General features: G+C 47.0%; 1 long non-coding RNA gene across 1 annotated transcript in view; it reads right to left on the reverse strand.

Annotated features, from left to right (window-relative positions):
* The window catches only part of LOC144173464 (uncharacterized), a 28443-nt gene extending 10074 nt beyond the window's left edge, over positions 1-18369 (reverse strand). Inside the window, exons 1-3 of the long non-coding RNA XR_013323282.1 lie at positions 18316-18369; positions 11144-11228; positions 5978-6055 (exon numbers count right to left, since the gene is read on the reverse strand). This is a non-coding gene — a long non-coding RNA (uncharacterized LOC144173464). The remainder of the gene's footprint in view (positions 1-5977; positions 6056-11143; positions 11229-18315) is intronic.
* Positions 18370-21310: the final 2941 nt, after the last annotated feature.

The following is a 21310-nucleotide window of genomic DNA, read 5'->3' on the forward strand; positions in this document are numbered from 1 at the left end:
GAAGAGGTAATTGCGGAAGGGTCGACCGAAAGCAAAGAAGGAGCTATCCTGGAGAGGGGCGCCTTCGGTGGGACCGCGACGCGCAGAAGAGTGCGGCCAGCAAGCTTGTTCCTCCATGGAGGCGACAGGCGCCACCGATCCTGGTCATTGTGTCCCCAGCGGCTTTTCGGGTTGCTTTTTGTTGTGCACTAGAGAGGTTGTGAGCTCATGCTGAATGTATCGCTTTTCTTGCATCAATGCGGTGACGCTTCGGAGACCGCGACCTCCTCTATGCCTGCAAGATTTTCACCGGAAAGTGAACATACCTAATAAGACTGAAAACGAAATCTGGGGATGATTAAAACTTAAAGAGGGGGGGGGGGTCCTTTGGTAACTATGGCATAAGGAATGCACGGGATGGTTCGGAGGAAGGTAGCCTGCATGGTTTACTGTCAGGGCATGAGACTGGGGCGGACTTCAAGCGGAATTCTGCGAATGTTTTTTTGAAACTGACTCGGCGAAACTGTCTCGATGGTTTTGAAAGCGATGACTAACATTGGTGAAATGTAAGGTGCATTTGCTTCCTGTATTTTTTTTCTTGGTGAGGGATCGTTGCTGCCATCTTGAATTTTGGTGTTTCGGGATAGTGCTCCCTCCCAAATTTGCCGTTGATCTCGAGTTGCGTGCAGGAGAACAGTTGCTCCAACGTTTACGGTAGCAATTGCGGGCTTCGCATGCTTTCAAAACTGCTCAGAATGCATGTGCTCACGACATTGTCTGGTTGAGTGACTCTTCACCATAAGTAAAGCACACATTTACGCACACACGCCCGCCTCAATCTGCACTGCCATTATAGCGCATGTTTGCCCACACTCCCCACCGAACTTGAATCAGTGCTTCCTGCCGATAATATGCGTTCAACGATAGCTACAACAGATAGACCCAGCCGTTGTTGTACATATTTTAACACTTTTAGGGAGTACTGTGGTGAGCGCGTCCCCTGGGAAGCTTTTCTAAGCCATAAACACCATTCGAGCAGCACCTAGTTGCACTTAGTGGTACTCTACATTATAGTTAAAATGTTCTATAAGTACGGCGGTGAGTGCTCATTCGCAGCACCGCAACTGTCGCAGCAACAAAAACTAACGTGCACGCGTGATTAAAAAAAACAAGCTCTGTTCTGTGGTGGCCATTTTTTTTCAAAACAACGTGCACGCGTCATTAAAAGAAAAACATCTGTGCTGTGGCGGCCACTTTTCGGGAAATTCGAGATACCATTCGTACAATGGTGATGGGGTTGAAATTCAAGGGTCCCCGCGCACAGTCAGAGAAAGTAGGAAGGTCTGCTTATTGCTTTGATTTCATTTGTTTGTTTCATAATTATTTAATTTTTCATTTCCAGGACCAGCAAAGCCAGACCAAGAAGCCGAAAAGGAAATTGGGGCAGCCATTATGAAGAATTCATGGGAAAACATTGCAAGGAAAGACGAAGACACAGACAGAAAGGCAATATAAATAAGCACGACGCTGGACGATGCTGATTATGAAGAAATTGATAAATATACTCTGCGAATGCCATCCAAGTGCTCTAAAAGACAACAAAAGGAAATTGCATGCATTGCGTAAGGACAAATAAAGACATAAAACTGACTGGTTTGTGTTTCATTTACATAACACCTGTGTGCCATTAACACGGCCAAGGTTAACGGCCTGCCCCAGGGCATGCATGGCAGCAGCCTTGGGCGGGCTTCCTCTGGCCTGCATAGAATAACCAGAATCTGGCCAATGGAAGGCCATACATTATTGACCAATGGTAGGCCATACATGCTTGGCCAATGGTAGGCCATACATGCCTGGCCAATAGTAGGCCATACGTCTTTGGCCAATTGTAGGCCATACGTATTCGGCCAATGCTCGGTGACCCAATGGTATCAGCGGCCAAAGCAGATTGGCCAATGAATGACAGCCAAGCTCCAGCCTTACACGGCCAAGGACCATTTTGGATTAAGTGCCGAACACTTTGGCCGAAGATTGGCCGGGGGGAAAAGGGCTGGCCAATGTTCTTTGGGCAAAGATTGGCCGCACATGCTCGTGCTGCCTGGGAGCTTCAAAGGTCCCGGAGCACCCTGCCTGGTAAATAGACAGGAAGCCCATCCGCCGGAGGTTCACCTGGGAGGCTCCGACAGCCACCGATTGTGGTTTCTAACCCTCCACCTATCAACACATAGTTACGGTTGGTTACAACTTATGTTTGGGGGCTCGGGGCCGTGGTGTCGGGAATACCGTCACCAAGATTACTGAAGGTGCCCCGTGCGGCGAAGCTTGAGTCCTGTCGTTGGATCAGTAAATGTATTACAGCGAAGCCTTATTGTCCTTACTGAGGCCGTTGCACGCCCGTACGCTCTTCAGCAAAGCCAACTTCTTCATGAAAGAAAAAATCGCTTTGCGTGGCCGGAATCAAACTTGGGTCCCTCTCAATATGAAGCCACCGTCTATTCTATTGCTCCATTTTGACATGGTATGGTCGAAGAGAGCGCCAAGCAGCAGGTGCGTATTCGCGCCGTACAGACCAAACTGTCACGTTAGGCCTAAAGGTTGTACACCTGAGAGTTTCTGTGGGTGTTCTAAAAAATGGGTGTATTCGATTGAGTAATGGAGGTCCTCAGCGCGAACTGACGAAGCAGCCTACGCCTCCATAACCAGGACGCTCTACTCCAACGCCATCTCCCGTGCGGGCTGTTTCGACCACAGTCTACTTTACTTTGTAGACTGTGGTTGGAAGTGGCTTTCACAAAACCCTACTCCTTCCTCATCGGAATGGCCAGTAGTGCCCAGTGCGACGCCTGAGAGGTTGAAGAGACAATCGAACATGTGCTTTGTCGTTGCCCGCAGTATTCATCAGAAAGACGTGTTTTGGCCGCCGAGCTCAATCGATTGGACAATCAACCATTCACACTATAGACTATTCTAGGACACCGACCCCCTAGAGTCGACTTCGCAGAAGGCAACAAAAGCCCTTTTGCAGTTTATGAAGCCAACAGGCTCAGCCGAAAGACTATACGCCTCGAGCGCGGCCTGTAGGGGCGCCACGGAAATCCCCCTACCGGCCCGTTTCGAAAGCAGGCGTGGAAGTCTCCGTCCCGCTCCCCACTGTCGCCGCTGCTTTTGCGGCATGTTCACGACTAAAATTTATTGTTTGCGGGCGTTGGAAATCCATGTTTTTGTGGAGCAGCCACTCTGTTCGCAAATGGGGTGTGTTCACGAGAGTATAAATGTTTCTGACGCGAACTTAGTGCGGTATATTCGGTCTGTATAAGTGCCAGGTGTGTGTCACAGGCCAGCGCCGCGGAACCGGCGTATGCATGGACCTGATTGTAGACACACTACCCTAAATTTACTAGCAGCGTCTCCGTAACCACCGGTTCCTCAGATGTTCATGCTACGGGTATACACTGCGAAGCACATCAATTTTGTGCGCTTACATATTCATCGGAACATTGATACCTGACGGCACGCCAGTTACGTTTGCCAATATCATACCTCATGAATTGATCACCCCCATTTACAATCCAGTGTGTGTTAATTTCGGGAATAATGAACGTAAGTACGACGGATAATGCATAATTATACTCGGGGATCAGCACACGACAAAGAGTCGTCTTATCGGGAGGTGAGGGCCCGCAAACATCCATCTGCTACGTATACCCTCTGCGAGCAGCGCGTAGACGGGCTTATAATATAATCGGCGTCCGCGACTAAACTCTTCTTCGAAATATCGTCACATGGCACAGGGAGCCTGCAGAACAAAGGAGAAACTGAAATCAGAGGGCCTTATCACATACCACACTCTTCAAACGACACCTTTCATCGCTTGTGAACTGCCTACCCTGTATACTTCCAAAAATGCGTCCGCCGAACGATCAGCAGTTCACTGAAGTCGAAAAACAAAGCGACAGTGAACGCGAGATTTGTGTGTGTGATTACTAAAACGTTCATTGCTTGATTCCGCTCTGCATTTGTACACAGCGTCCCCGTTCCCTCCCCCCCCCCCTATGTCTCGCGAAATAGCAGTGCATTTCGCGTATAGTTGGTCTGGTGAGCTCTACCTGGCTTTAGTTTTGACGAACGTGTTTAGCATGTCAGAAGCTGCAGTGTGTTTTTTTTTTCCTTTCGGTTAGAGCTATTGTGTTTCTTCCGCACTTGCGCAGCATGTATTTTTCCGTGCTTTCATATTAGAGTGCCTTGATTCTTGCTATAAGGCGTGTGTGGGCACATATTTAACAACGTACAGCCTTGGAACATACTTAAAATTTTCGCATGGTTTATATTCTTATAAAAGGCATACGTTATTGTCCGGGATTGGTTAATCACGTCCCCGAAACATATTTTTCTGCGACGTATGTATTCGAAACGAAGCCGCATTCTTTGTCCACGCTTAAAAATGAAGCCAACCTCTCCCTGTGCCAGTATCAGGTCTAAACGAGGCGACAGTAGAATTCATCTGCGGCTGACGTATTTGGAGGGGACAGGGGTCATATGCTGTTTCCGACTTCCGGAAGAGCGGCGACGATGCGCGCAGAACCGCGTCTCCGCGTGTGGGTCTTGCAGGCGATCGCGTTATCCGCGAACACGCAGCTGCTTTTTCAGTGACCTAAACGTACTCTTTGCTTATAGACGTCATCATAACGAGGTTTTTTAGGGCGCGGAAAGGCGAAAAGAAGCGAAACAGAACCAAAACACTGCACGAGCCCCTACAAGCCACGCGGCGCACTTTCCGTCAACGCCGCGGAGAAGCGGCGGCAGGCGGCGCAGCGATCGCGAAGCTCGAGGCGTATAGTGCCCGCAAAGGGACTAAAGTGTGTGCCCGGCCCTACTCCTTTCCCCTCTTTCTTGCCTGCCTTCTCTTTCATCCCCTGCACACCCCTTCCCTAGTGTCGAGTAGCAATCCGGGCTCTAAGCCTGGATAACCTCTCTGCCTTTCCGTTTGCTTTTCTCTCTTTCTCTCTATCTCTAAAAAATGGGCGCTTATCTCCAGAGTAGCACATAGTAGCCGTGTGGGATTCGCCATCCAAAGAATCCGTCACGAGAAAGTTTCGTGTTCAACCATCGTTGTCGTTAGACGGACGGGCGCGTGTTTTTTAATTACAGTGCGATTTTGAGCACGCAATCACATGCGATGCCGCAGATCACCACTCAGCTCCTTTGTTACCTTTCTCTCTTTAAGACGCATTTTAAGGATTTTTCTTCGCCAGTTCAGTAACTGGTGATATTCCCTACAGTTGTAATGACAACAGCCCGTTCATAATTACAGAGTAATATTTCATTCGCAGCCTAATACTCATGGTCATGTCAGTTTTGTTCAATATAGCACTCACCCGGTGCATATATGCACATATTTGTAAGTAGTGGTGGAAATGGAATGGCCGATATTGCCTTTCGGCTTAATAGAGAATATTTTTGGGGAAAATAGGCAGTGGCGAAGAGATGCAGGCTCAACTCGCCTTGCGTAGGCCATAGGTCCAGAACTACGATGAGAAGTAACTCTGTTAGCTTTTATATTTATTGTCTCTCCCCGTGATTCATTTCTGAAAGTAAGGCTGTGGACGCACACTATGGATTTCCGCGTAATAGGGAATTTATTTTTTGTATTGAAGAGCCTTCCCACAGCAATTTGGACATGACCATTTATTGCTTATCCCAGAATCATCGAGGATAAACATAGATGCACAATAGCAATCATATTAAATTTCTTTAGCGCAGTTGTAGTTGCTCTGATCAATTTCCTGAGATAATTCAAGTTTCCCGTCAGTGGGTTTTGTATAGCGACAGAGGATGATTATAAACATGTGATTATAAGTAAGTTGGTTTGCCTGTCTTAAAAATAAAGCGGCACAATAATTTCTTTTTAATCGGCGTACAAGTGAACAGTATCGGACGCGGCACTCAATTTGCATTGCAATATGTTTGTATTTGTATTTAAGACTGTTAATATTCTTACCAGACATTTTGTTCCATTAGCGTGCATCCTCCTACCATTTTTGCAGGTGCAGTTATAAACAGCGATCGTTCCATTTCCCTTCAAAGAACAGAAAAAGATGAATGAATGTATTTACTAAAAAAGCATTTCCGAAAAATGCATATAGCAGCATCATTGTCAGGCAGTGAAAGAAAGCAAACATGCAGCTTTCGCCAAGGCACAAAGGCTTCAAAAAGCTCGTTACTGAAGTACGTTTTGTTTGGAAAATCTTAATTAACAGTGTTCACTTAAACACAGGTTAGGCACAGAGCTACCTCTTGAAGTGAAGTATCGAAGCGCAGCAAAGACGAGGACAGGAACTCAGAAGACGACACACAGAGCGCTAACGTAAGTTGACGCTAACTCACAGAGTCGCTATGTACGAACTCGCCCGAACCAATACTCTCTTTTGAAGTGAAATCTTTTTTCTCTCCCCATGCCCCTCAAAACAAACCTTACACTGATCACTCTCTTTTATCTATTATCTGGAATAATTCTTCTGTCACATGATTCAAGCGAATGTGGCAATACAGAGAACAACTAGGAAATTAGGGCTCACAATCGACTTTAGGTTGTGGGTAAATAGTTTATTTAGTCCATTTCATGGCTAATTCATAGGATAATCTCGGTCTTGTACTTGCGGTTTCACCTGTATTCGTGCTATCTCTAATGGTAGACAGCTTTTACACGGTGACCTACGAAGAATTCAATAAGACCAACGACCCCAGGCAACATGCATGGAAAAGCGATCATACTCAAGATGGGGATCTTGCTTTCTCTCATAAACAATTTACGTCTGGATATACTAAGCTCAAAATAAAGCTGGTGTAACTTGCGAAAGAGTAATGGGAGAGGGATAGAGTACTGCAGGATGGGGATGGTCCTGGAAAAATTCGGAAACAAATGAAAGGAAAGGGGTGGTGTGCAAATGAGTTTGGGGCATACAAAGTGTCGGGAAGAGCTGAGGGAAAGTTTGCGTTGGTCGCAGGAATAAGAGGGCAAAAAATTCCCGCCCAAATTCCGAAAAATCATCTGTAGTGTCAGCTCTCTTAATTAGAGCCAGAGGTGTATGCTCAACAAAAGAGGACCGGAATAAAGAAGTAAAGCCGTAATTGCTGGCCAGAAGACTAATGGATACACGAGCAACTTCAAACGACGCGTCAAACGCCGTCTTCCTCGATCGGGCTGCAACCAAGAAAATTCCTCTGAATTGACGCCGCCGGTCGACAACCCCTCTCTTGTGTCCGCCGTCTGCCCTCCCCACACCCCCCCCCCCCCCCAACTCTCTTTCTCCACGCGCCGGCCCGCCCGTATTTCCCTCCCCTATGTTAAAGGAACGAGTGAAACATTATCCCGCATTCTTCGCAAGGAAGGCCTTGTCATCTCCCACACGCCAATGTCACCTCTTGGACGGCTCATACCTCGACCTAAAGAGCGGCCGCCAAAAGGAAAAGCCCAAAGGGTCGTCTACAAAATTGCTGGCAACGCCCCGCTAGTTACGTTGGGGACCCCAGAAACTTTGCGGCACGCCCCCGTCAACACAAAAACGACGTTCGCAAGTTGGACACTCAGCGCAGTGCATTCGCCGAGCACTGAGAAAAAGCTGAGCACAGGATTAACTTTGACGGCGCGCCCGTGATTGGCATCGAAAACAATTACTCACAAAGATTACTCCTTGAGTTTTGGCACATACAAGGGATCCGGCAAGGCCTGAATAGATTCCTCGGAGCCCTTCCCGTCATCTACGCCCACGGCCTCTGACGCGCAAGGGCAAGATTCCAGTAAAAAGAAAAAAGAAAACGAAGACACCATATCTAACCGCTGCTTCTTTCCGTATGCACTCACCCCTGATGAAGGAGCCAAATAGACTCCGAAACGTTGGGTGCCCTTTGAATAAACGCCCTTGGTTGGTGTATTCGCCTTTTCCTCAAGGTTAACCCAACCAGACAGAGTTCTGTTGAAGATGTTCACATTCAAGGTAGGGGAAACTGTTATGAAAAGACGCGTGGAGGAGAAGAAGAAAAACAGGGGTTAAGAAAAACAAAAAACAAATCGCAGGGGAAGGGGCCAAAGGAGGATTGAGGCAGGGATTGTTAGGCTGAGAGGGAGGATAGCGAATGAGTAAATTTCAGATATGTAACAAAGGAGGAAGGGAAGATTGGCAGGATGGCGTAAAAAAACACCTAGAAGCTGGATACAAAAAACTCGCTTGAATATTGTCTTCACACCGCTTTTTCGCCTTAAAGGGACCCTGCAACACTTTTTGAACAGTGCAAGAAACCTGCGCGACGTTTCGCTTACACTGCCAGGAATACCTGAACCAAATATTAAACGTCCACGTGAAGCGGTGAGCGCGCAAATCGCTCTGAAAAACGCGGAAAAAGCTACCGCTCTCTCTTCAATTCTCCTCATTATGCAGCCCTGGTACGGCCTAAACGACGTCATTGAGGCCATGGCGGTTCGAATGGCGGTCACTGGTCAACTTTGCGGCATATTTCTCACATTTCCTGTGACGATCCTCCGTCGTGAGGACTGTGCACGAACCTCGTCTGTGCCGGAACCTGTACGCACAGTTTTGCCATTTATTTTATGTTTTGAGTGCGCGCGGAGTTTTAGTGATGAGTTGAATACTTTTCTTTAAATAAGACAACACGACAACAAACGCTTATTGCTTCAAAAACGCCCCACCAGTGCGAGCAGGCAGGTGTGCCTGCTTTTTTGAGGCACCATACCAGACGTAGACCCCTCTACGTTGATGAGAAAATGAGAAAACTTCCCGGCCTGTGACATATCGAAGGCCGCAGAAGAAAATGCTGCGAACTGCCCTCCTCTCCTGCAGAGAGCGCGAAGCTTTCGTCGCGTTCGTCGCGGTCGAGTTGAGAGAGAACGATTATGCGCGATTTCTGGAACAAACGCGTGTTAAGGGAAAAAACGCGTGTTAAGGGAACAAACGCGTGTTAAGGACGTATAAATAAAAATTAAGAAGAAGAAATTGTCCTAGGCAGGGCATGTATTGCGAAGGCAAGATAACCGTTGGGTAATTAAGGGTAACAGAGTGGATCCTTAGAGTAGGCAAGCGTTGCATGGGGTGGCACGAAGTTATATGGGCAGAGGAGATCAAGGACTTTTCGGGGATAAATTGGGGAAAAATGGGAGAGGCCTTTGCCCTGTAGTGGGCGTAGATAAGCTGTGGTGGTGATGATGATGATGATGATGATTTTAACAGTGCCTTGGAGCTCTTTCCTGTAGTAGGAAGTGGAACAGCGTTGCTTCAAGTTGAGCGGTTGCTTAGGGATGACATTTCTGAACTATGAACATGCCTGGTCAGCTTCGTAGCAACTACATGCACAGGAGCAAATACTTCTTCGAATGCTGACGTGTCTGAAGAACCACCGGTATGTTCCTTGAACGGCGGAACCTGCTCTTCCACACTAAATTCGTACCTCGGTAGTGGTGGTTTAATTAAGGGAGGCGGAGCTTTAACATGATAGTGCGCGGATCTCTCACGGTGCGCAAGTTCCTTTGTTATGCTCTTTTTTGCGTGTTTAAATCATCGTCGCGAAGCATGTGCTTCTTGCCATACTTTCCTTTGGCCGTAGGAAACCTTCTGACGAGCCTGAATAGCTGCACGCCATGATCATCCATAACCCCTTGGCTGCTTGGAAAGCTGTTTGAAGGTACCTCGTGTTATCTGTGAATGCGCCAATAATCACGGTCCTTTTTTGTTTCAACGCCAGCTTTCCGTTTTGCGGAGAAACAGAAAGATCATATCGGAGTGAAACGAACCAAGCAGACGAGCCGCCGCCATTCAATGCTTGTCGCTTTCCGCTGGAAGAAATGCAGAAAATCTCCCTGACGCTTGAATCTATACTGAACCATATTGAAAAGTGCAACCTGGCACGCACTCAAGAAGAAAAAAAACAGGAAGATGACAGCGCTGTTGTCGCCATATTCTTTCTTCATCCCATGTCAATTCCAGTACCTTCAAGAGCCACTTAGAACTAGTGCAACTGTCAATCATCTGAAGCTGGACTGCGTTGGCGCATATCCTGGACACCGCAGTCTCCTTCCGAGAGGCCTGAGGTAATCTTAAGATTTCTGTTAATGTGAGTGCGTCTACATAAGGAACACACAGCAACAGCTTGAAGTGCATTAAGAATTGAGAAAATGTGAGTGCGCTAGCTTCAGCAATACATTTGGAAAGCCTTTTTACTGTATGTTAAATTGCTGCATACTTTATTCACAGTTCATTTGAAGGAAGCAGAAGCATCGCTTTTTTACTTAAATCGTTTTTTCGCTGTACTGGCCATTTCTCGCAATATCTTGCAGTGAAAAGGTTTCTGCCGATCACTCTACTATATCTGCGCAATACAGGTACCAGCTCAAATTTGGTGCTCTATAGCTACAAAAGAACAAGAATTGGGCGACAAGTTTTTCAAGCTTGTGATAGAGCACAAATTTGCCTTCAATTCGTGAAACAATAAATAAAATATAAGATTGCCTTTCTTATATAGTTTTCAAATTATACCAAAATGCGCAACTGACCTGCAATGAAGCGTACTTTTTATACAGAACCATTATTGCAGCATAAACTAACATTGACAAAAATAATTGGAAAATAATGGAGGAATCATAGTAAAAAATGGAACTAGCTTGCTTCTGCAGATGCAGAGAAACAGGGCCCAATCATTTGGCAATTTTAAAATCTTGTCAAGTTTGTAATTTCCTTAAAAATACTTTTATTCCAAAAATAAAAAAAATGAGGAGGTGCACTCATTTGACAGCATACCAAGTCTCCGCATAAAACAAACCTGCGGCAATAGCTGCAATAGTTCGCGCTTTATAGGTGTAAGAGATACGAATTTCACCCGATTTATCGAATGCGCCTTCCACGAAAGCCAGGTTTGGGAATGTTTTAATATACAGAAATTTTTCTCTCCAAAAATTATGTCAAATATCTGTTTTGCTGGTGCAAAAGGGCCTATAAATAAATTTTGTGTCAAAATTCAGCATGATTACCGGACGCGCCTGTCCCAACTCTCGCGATAACTCCCATGTCTGGCTTACTGAGGGTCGATGAACGCCCCTAAAGCAATAAGTATGACTCCAGAAGAAATTCAGAAAATCCTGCAAGTGTTGCACACTTACTCCTCCAGTGACTTTCGACCTTATGGGCAATATTGAGTAGGATTCGCATTCTTCACATCTTTTGAGGCATCCGGCAAGTGAAGGCCTGGGAAAAAATGCGTGATTGTTGGTAATGCGGTAATATTCACAGCCGTAACATTAACTTAGTACTAGTGTTTTTAGTACTTTAACATTCAGGAAAATTGCACTAAACACTAATGAAAGAATCAAACCAACCCCCACAAGAAAGACTTTTAAAGACACTAAAACTAGCCAGCGTGTGTGAAAATTCAGAAAATAATAGACATATTGCGACGCAGCTAAGGCAAGTGTATAATCCCGACCGTTGGTTGACATTTAGGGCATAAGATGTAATTGCGCAAACCTGAAAAAAGCCGATGCATTTCCGTAGAACATGTTTTGTTTACCAATATCTGTATTGATCAAACAATCTTCCTTATTACCCCACCATGTGAGGTTTGCTTAAGTTCAACTTGAGCTTGATTTATAGCCTTGTTTTAATATTATTGTAACGGTTCAATTAGCATATGCATTGTCATTGCGAATGGGCGATCACTGCAATAGTGAAAGAGGAAGAAGCTCCCTCGGCTATGCTGGTCTTTCGAGAGCTGTGTGTTCTCGTGTAAGATTCTCCGTACTGTTCAGGAAATAAACTCCCCATTCTACGTAACAGTGTTGGCCTAGCTGCGGGGTACTTTTCACCAGACATTTAGTCGCAGGAACTTCACTGCAGCGGCCGCCTTGCGGTTTTTTCGCCGCTTCGAATGAGGGAGAGTCCGATAACCGGAGGCATTCAGCCACTTGACCGGCCCCATGTTATCAACACCGAGAGCCCCGTACCTTCGTGGGTAATGCCGGGGATGGCATGTAAAGAAGGCTCATCTACTCCTAACTGGTGAGCAAGTACAGCGGTTCGGGTGCGACAACGCGACTTCCAAACGTCGTGTTTTGTTTGAAGGAAGTCCAGTTGTGGTTTCGAAACCACGAGTTGAAGTTTTCTCCGTGTGATCGGCTTGTAGAGCTAAAGAAGGGATGTCTTGGTAATGCTCTAGCAAAGAAAAAACAGGTGGACAAGACGGTTCTGCAATAAAACGAGCTCTCAAGGGAAGGATGCACCACCTACAATAACGAAAGCGTCACGCTGTGTAGAGTGGCTACAGCCGCAATTGCTGAGGACGACCAGGTGGTGTACGGAAGGAAACTGCAGATGTGTACGCTTTTGTCATCAGCAAGAGCATTGAAACATTGCATTGGGCGTAATTCAGCGTTGCAGCCCGTTCGAAGCGCTACAATCACGTCGCATAACTGCAAAGTCTGACGCCTATCCAACGCAACTACTGTGGCAAGCGTAGCTAGAGCGCAGACTGTCGACCTAGCATCTACCATACGGTAACTTTGCCGTGAACAGCTGCGGCTGACTGTCTGACTGAAGACGCCGCGGTAAACGATGCTGCGTGCCGATGCCCTTGCGTCCGCACTGAATGCATGAACGCATCCAATAATGCTGCAAGCTTTCGTTCGCAACTTGCCCAAGGAAGTTTTAATGTTCCCTATAATATGGAGCACACTTTCGGCGTCCAGGCGGCTTTCGTTTTCACCACAGTGCCAACTATTATGAGCCACCTCTACAAGCGTACTACGCAAACCTACGAGGTTGGTCATCGTGCCTATCATGCAAATCTGCAAAATGCGGCTTTTGAGCGGCAAGATGTGACGTGAACGATATTACGTGACAAGGCACATCAAGCGACTCTGTAATGTGGAGTGGAGCCGCCAAAATACAAAGCCCCGGACATGTTTCCTCGACGTATTTCACACACGCCTGACCCACCTTCACCAAGAAGCGTATTTCCGACCCCGTAAGGACAATCTGCACAGCGAAGTAGTTATCCTGCATTGTATCGCAGCTTGAGGCCCCTCAAAATCCACCAGAAATTGTCGTCACCATCGCATCACCACCACCCGTTGTCACTGCCACCAGGAAATCAAACCGGTGTGGCAGATGGGGGTGAGGTCACTGGACAGTCCATTATAGAGAAGCTTATTCCTGTGCGTGTGGAGAAAATGTTGAAGTTTTATTTAGGACGTTTGAACAATGTATCAAGTGGGCACTGGAGCGACCGTTTCTTTAATGATAAATGTGCTTCAGAAACGACTTGGTCGCTGTCAGGATTGGCCACAAAAGTGGGAAAAGTGAACCACGCGCTGCTGCCTGAAGACGTGTATGAAGGCGAAACGGTCCAGGTTTAGAACACGGTTCGGGCGGCAGCGGAGACTGGTAGCTGACTAGCGAAGAGGACCGGGGGTGGACCCGCCACTCCGCTGGTCCAGTGAGAGTTGCAGTGGTTTGAGGTGAGTGAGTCGGGGCCCGCAAACGCGTGCGCGGCCCGCAGACGACCGGGGAGTGACCCTGCGTGACCGGGGAGTGACCCTGGGGGCAGGGCGGAACTACCCCTGCACCCGCCACGTAGAGCGTGGTGAAACTTCTCCTGTCTCGCTCTGTCAGAGCTGGCGACAGACGGCCAACGCTCGACTGCGACCGGGACTCGCGACGATCTGTCCTCGACTCCGCCAAACATCTACCTGCGCGGCGGTTGTGAGAACATTTGTTCCCTTACTTGAACTCTAGTTAAAGATATTGGGCTCGTGTATTTTGTTTTTGCTTTTGTGGTTCGCCATTGTATTGTTTTTACGCTTTCTCGCTTTCTCGCAACGCTGCCAATATATTTTCTTCTCTCTTGGCCTCTCGACTGCCATTCACACGCGTCACACACCTACAAGGCAAACGCGTCCATCACAGTCATAAAGCAATTTTAAGCTGGGGCCAAAAACTTTCATTCCGGGGAGGTAATGGCGAAGGGCTCCCTGCTATGGTTGCTGCAGCGTGTACGTCTTTGTGGCCGAGAAAACCTTTACAGTGGAATTCCCGGTGCTTCCTCTTTCTACACCCACGATCCTCGAGATCGACGTCCTGCGGAATTGCGGTGTAACCGTCGACAGTGGTGCACGTGAACGTTCAGTGAACAGCGTTCTCTTTCCCTGGCTTGACGAACGAACTCCAGATCATAAAAGTGGTGTGGTTGTCCGTGACGAGGTGGTTCGGCTGGCACACACAGCATATCCTGTCCCGGTGACGGCTTCGGGCATCAGTGACGCTTCCTTGGTGCTTTACTCGAGGCGACTGCCGGAAACTATACAGAAAATGATGTTTTGTTACCGCGATTTTTTAATCGCATAAATTGTGGCCACAGTTTTTTGTGGGCGTTGAACTGCGCCGCTTTCCTAGAGGCACAAACTTGAGGGTTTTGAGGCTGGTGTGAGCGCATCTATCACTTTTGTTTGCGTAAGTCAGCGCCAACTTGCCACTTGCGCGCCTGATTCAAAATTTCGGAGTATGATTGACGAAACACTCTCTTCAGCTGAGCGGGCTATGGTGGCAAACGTTTTATCCCGACAAGCCCCCTTATTTGACTTTTCCAAAGGCGCCACCAACACTCCAATTTCGTCTTCACGTGCGCGTCACATAGCCATGCCGAGTCGCCCCATATGAACGTAGCGTTATTGCAGACCAGGTCGAAAAAGGAAATGTGACAACAAGCTGTGATACAATAGTCATCTAGTTTGTGGGCTGCAGCGGTTATCCTTGTCAAGAAAAAAAGACTGTTCCTGGCGATTTTGCATGGACTATGGACGCCTAAATTCCATAACGAAGGAAGACGTATACCTGCTTTTAGCAGAAATGCATTATAGTCGGGGGTTGTCGTGCGTCCCTTGGCCGGCGTCCGCAGGCGTCTGATGATGATTGTGGCATGATGCCCCTAGGGATTGGCCTACCAAACAATCCATCACGAGATAGCTTCGCGTTCCACCACCATCGTCATCTTCCCGTAGGGGAACCGCTGAAGAAGAAGAAGGAGAAGATCTAACTTTCCTCGAATCATCCACCTAGGCAGCAACCTCATTCGAATTAGCAACTGATGTTTGGCCGATCCCCTGATTGGGTATGCGCTATTTTGTGAAGGAACAACAACAACAACAACTAAGCTGCGAAGTGGAGGTTCCAGGACACAGGGGTATCCACCTTAATGAAACCGCTGATTATCTGGCGGGTGTGACATTGAATGGACCGCTGGTTAATGCTGTGCCCCCCATAGCCGAAGTTGTTGCATCCCGGTTTCGCAGGTATAGCTCGTTGGACAGCCTGCACCCAGACAGTATCTCTGAATGCCCAGAAATTGAGCACCTCCGGTATGCGTGGAAGAGTGATGTTGTGCAGTCGCGATTGTGCGACGTCACATTGACCAGCTTTCGCTGCCGAGTGCCCAATTTGAATTTCTACCTTCACCGTGCACGCATAGCACCTTCGGCCCAATGTGAGTTTTGTCAAGAGGAGGAGACAATCGAACATTTCCTGCTGTCTTCCCGGCGGTTCTCCTCTATCCGAAATCGATTCCTGGAGGTTCCCCTCCGGCGCCTGGGTCTTTCCTTGTCGGTATCGAATTTACTGTCATTTGGGGCATCGGGTTTAGGTTTCTGCCACGGGGATGTTTGTCGCGCCCTTCACGCTTTTATTTCACAATCCGGTCGCCTACCCTGTTAAAAGAGACACTTCGTACTTTCTTTCTCTGGTACGTGTAGTATCTGTTTTTACTTCAGTATATTATAGTTTTTTTTCCCCTCAAAATTGCCAACATCACTTCCCTCACACTTCACAGCTCTATTTTACCCTTAGTTTGAATTCTTGACCAGTTTCCCCAATCTGACTTGGCCAATCTCCCAGAGTGGGTACGCGCCACTGATTTTTGGTTCCAACTAACCAACCAAGTGGAGGGCTGCGTGAGTTTTGGCTACCGTTATCCTCCTCGGCCGGCGCATCTTCCCGATATGAACCCGGTCGAAGAGCGGCTCATCGCGCCTCGACTCCCCTTCATGAGCATCAGGCGGCTGACTCGAGGCAACGGACAGTTTGGAATCAAGGGACAGGCGGTGAACGTGCCCATCGACGTATCGAAGGTTGTGCGGTGCCTTCCTGGCATGGTACCCGAGGACGTTGCGTTCGACGTTCACATCAAGCGGAGGCTGATGAGTCCGGCAACGTACAAGCGCGGGTTGGTGAAGCGCGGCAACATCCTGGCTTAGCTCAAGCACCTGGAACACACCCCGCGGTATCGCGCCATCAACGTTCGGGTCGATTGGAGTCGGCTCGATCACTTCGATGACGGCGGCAAACGAGAGGAACCGCAGGAACGAGAGGAACGAGAGGTGGCGAACGAGAGGAACGACGTCGATAATGCTGACGGCGAGTTCGAAACGATTCCCGACGACTTTGACGTGAACGATTCTCTGCAGTTGGCGGTTGCGCTCAACGCGGTCTCGAAGACGCTTCTCTATAACGAAGCGGAAATGACGGGTGTGGAAAAAGAAAAAAAATACATGATTACGCTCACACTCTCGCCTCTCTCTTCGCCATTAATCGCATCACACTCATCGGTGCACCCAATGCATTTCTGCATCCTCACAATCCCCCTCGGGGAGGTGCGGGGGAATTTTTTCGAATACACGACGTAATTGACTGTCTGCACTCGCGTCTTTTTATCCATGGACCTACGATCCAGATATTGGGAAATCTCGGTGGAACGTCCGCAGAAGAAAAAAAAAACGGCTTTCGTAACTCCTGACACTGTTTTAAATGCAGAGCATTTCTTTAACTCAAATGTAGCGTCCGCCGTCCGTCCGCAACAGCTCAGCGCGCAGGTGCGCCCTCTCCCCCACTGTTCCTCTCACCGCAGTACGCTTGCAGCACATGTGCAGCGCGCGAAGCTTCGTAGTTGACCGCGCTCCGCCGTTGCAAGCACCGTAGCAACAGCAGGTGCTGGCGTGACGGTGGCGTGATAGCGCTCTCTCTCTCCATCCCCTCTCCCTCTAACACACGCGCTAGGAATATAAAGCGGAATATAATATAATAAAATAATAAGAATCGCAGTGATGCCAATAAAATAATAACTTGACTTTACGTACTTACGATTCTCTCTTCACTCTCAACCCACACCACCACCACCACACCAACAACACCAACACCACGGAACCCCACTATGCTCTGCATTTGCACGTGTCCATCGCGCGGGGGCATGCGACGGAGGATTTTTTTATTTTACACTTATACTGTATGATTTATGCAATGGTCTGGGAACACTTGACATGTTCATGGACCTAATTCTGCGAGGGTTAGTTTGTCAGACTCGTCTACGTTGTCTTTGTGATGCGATTTCAGTACGATGGGCACAACGTCCAGGTGGATACTGTACTGGTCCGCGTGCAGGCATTATCCCAGCATACAAACGGTTTTTCGAGCTGCCAGTTACTCAAATGCTTCCGGCAGCTTTTTTATACGACACTAACTGCTTTGGGAATCGAACTAGATATCTTGGAGCGACCATTTTCTTCTTGGAGTGCCTACAAGTTTGCCTTCAGTCATTATGCGTACTATGCGAGATGATGTTATTACCGATCATCTGGGCTCGGCGCGACCCGTACATCCCACACAGGAACGCTTCTTTTGGCCTAGTATAGATCGCACCTTAGCATAATACGTTGCTGGTTGTCATGAGCGTAGAGATGCAAACGCCCTACCAACACTTCATTTAGGATTTTATCTCGTACGCAAACAACAGAGCGACGCACGAACCCACAGGCTAGAAGTGCGATCTTCTTGCTATATATTCGTATCCGTCGTAACACTCCGGACAGCATCTTGCTTGTTTGCGTGCTCAATTGTACGCTTACTTCATTCGTGGCGCCCCCATACAGTAGTTTAATTTTGAAATTCGCTTCCGCATTACCAGAAGAAAATGGAAATGCCTTTGTTACAACACCTTTGTACTTGCGAAGATCTCGGCAAAATAGCATAGAGTTTGTACTGATTGTGTCTACAGCAGATAGAGGAGTTTGTTTGGGTTCTTATTACTTTTCTCAAGCTACTAAAGCCCCGCGCTGCTTTATTTGCTTAATAACGGGATTTAACTTTCCATGCACGTGCATTTGCAGTCAATTTTTATAACACCGCTGGTACCCACGACTGTTTTCTTTGCAGCATTATAGCCAATACCGATTCGTTTGGCGCGCGTTCCACGTGATATGATGCAAAGTACTGTCTTTGTTACAACTGTACTCACTTGCTGCAAACAGTAAACCAAGAAAAGCAGTGGTCCTAGTTAATGTCATTTAACCTGAAATCAAGTAAACAAAGGTTGTGTTAGATAATACTCTTTTTAACAAAAATAAAGTGGAAAACTGGAAATATGAGCAGCTCTATTTTGAAAATGGCGTGAAATGAATTAGTTCAAGGTATTCTTCAAAAACCAGTTTAGCTTGTTTATTCGGTCTAATATAGACCACTGCTTTGTATTTAACCTGTTTAAGAATACTGCGATTTTCTAATATAAAATAAGTAAGACAGGCAGAAGGCACAATGCGAATTAATTTTGAAACATATCAACTATTTACGGCCTATGCTATGCAAGGTTCAGGAATCCGGAAGCTCTTGGTTTCAATGCTTCTATTATGAAACTATTTTTAGGGGCGAAGCCCCTCGGTCATTGCTAACTCAAAAACTCTGACACATTCACTTACTTACGCATAAATGTTCCCTACTTTTTGAAGTAATTTTACCTAGCCGCCACCGTCATAAATTCTGCATTCTTGTACTTCGGCAGCATGCTGGAGTAGGAGTCAAACAATTTCGAAGCACAATCAAACTGTCTGGCTACTTACTCGCTGCGTATAATCCCAGAAAAGACACCGTTCTGTCCGGTACATATTATATATACTGCCTTTACCTACTATGCGAACAGAAAATCCAGCAAATACTACACCCCAAGACCTTACGCTTGTTATAAAGAACACAAGTAGAATGGCTATCTCTTTCTGCGTTCAAAGCCGAGAACCATTCTTGGAAATTTGATACAGTCACATGTTTTCACTGTTCTTCTATTTACGTAGTTCACTTCTCAGTCCAAAGGGGACATTTGGTAAAATTTTCACCCACCAAAATTTTCGCAATGAAATGTCGAGCGAAGACAATGCCACATGGTGAAGCATCCGTCTTCACGTCAGAGCCAGGAGCACTGGTATGAAGAGGTCATTACTTGCAGTCATTGTTCGTCTCTATTCTTGTGGGACGGTCACATCAGCCCTTTTAAAGCAGCAAGGAGAACCCCGCTCCCCCCAGTTTGATTACAATTGAATATCGCACTAACATAGATGCTTCCATCTGTTCCCTTTCCATTTTTTGTACTTTTCTTACCTATACTGTTTGTCCAAGCTGACGCAAACCATCAGCAGCAGAGTATCTTTCCAAGGCGTAATTCTATTATGCATGTTCTCAAGGCTTGCCTCTCCGATCAAACAGTGCACAGTGGATGGCCTTCATCAACTTTTTGAACAAGATGGCGCACCAGTGAACTATGAACCAGAGGTTTCATCAACCTGTTACATAGAAGCTACGTCACTTGCCGTTGCTTCACAAAAGCGATTTTGCGAACACAAGCAGTCCCTAGCACTTTAAGCTTCAACAAAGGCTCAACAACACCAGTATCAAGTATTAAGGGGTCCACAACGCCTACGCCAACACCTTCACCGGTCCTTGCTAGTCCTTTTAGACGGGTGCTTGCTTATTCAAGCCTCGCTCGGATGACGGTCGCTTCCTGTAGGGGCCCAGGCGGTTGGAACAGCCAACATTAAAGCTTCAATCTTGTGTGCTTGGGCTCTGCTGCGTTACTTCATTTGTGCGCAGAAATAAAACTACAGTCCTTCATAGTTTGATTACGTAATAACAAAGCCATATTTAAACGTTACCAAATATAGAGAAACAATTTTACATGTGAATTCTCTAGCCATTGTGAACCCGCCGCGGTGGCTCAGTGGCTAAGGCGTTGCGCTGCTGAGCACGAGGTCGCGGGTTCGATTCCCGGCCGCGGCGGCCGCTTTTCTGATGGAGGCAAAAAGCAAAAACGCCCGTGTGTGCGAGATTTCGGCGCACGTTAAAGATCCCCAGGTGGTCAAAATTAATCCGGAGCCCTCCACTACGGCGCGCCTCATCGCCTTCGTTGCGTCGGCGCGTTAAACCCTACAATTAATTAATAATTAATTAAATCTAGCCATTGTGTGATGCGTATCACACGAAAATGCTCTGGTCATCCGCCTCCGCTGAGTGAAATAATATTTAATTTTCAAATCGCGTCTCTACAATAAATTAAGGCAAGGTTTGTATGGCTATGGTTTCGTTAATTGTTCCCGTGCGCAAGCAATAGCGCCTGGACGCAAAGCTAACTTTACCGTGGATGCTCAGCGCAACACGCCTAAACACCTCTATGATAAATATCTATGGACGAACACTTATGTGATAATTTTCTGACAATACGAATATGATATTCGCCTCAGTTACATTTACATGCTTAATTATTTAGTTCACACTGAAGTGATAAAGATGAGATGATCTCGTCTGCTGTGAATACACGGATAATTAGGGGAAGAGTATGGTAATCGAAAACTGGTGTAACTTGTTTCATCAAAATTTTGCCAACAGAAATTAACAAACAATTAGCTGATAAAAAATATAAATCGCCACGCCGAAGTTCATTGACTTGTCCCAATTACTTAACTCACGGTTAACATGCCAATGTCACCAATAGCCATCTGCGAAATGTGCATAGGCAGCCATGGCAGGCGTATGGCTGCTGAAAATGTTACCGTAACCATCGCATGCAGAAAGTATTCTGCAACAATGAGAGTCGCCAAGAAAACCGTAACATTACTCCGAATTTCTATTGCATGTAATAATTTGATCACAGTGAAGTTTGGAGTTGTAGATTTGACATCTGCTATTATTTGCATATGCAACTACGGGAGGCGAACTGACACGACAATGTTTTGTTTTCATAAGCTGAAAGTAGTCTTTTCAAGTTTTCAGGCCTGGCCGCGAGATACTTGCTATTGGGGTTGTGGCTTTAACCACTGGTGCCGAACCGAGCCTGCGCGTAAATTTCGAAAATAAAACGGTCATTTGCCTCATCATTACGGCAAATGCCGACGACGACAATGACGACGACAATGATGATGATGATCGTGATCATGATGACGACTACCCGGCTACTGTGACGGCCTCCACCG

This window comes from Haemaphysalis longicornis, unplaced genomic scaffold (genome assembly GCF_048455015.1).
Source record: "Haemaphysalis longicornis isolate Haplotype H1 unplaced genomic scaffold, Haemaphysalis longicornis Haplotype H1 scaffold_3, whole genome shotgun sequence".
In the NCBI taxonomy this organism is placed as follows: domain Eukaryota; kingdom Metazoa; phylum Arthropoda; class Arachnida; order Ixodida; family Ixodidae; genus Haemaphysalis; species Haemaphysalis longicornis.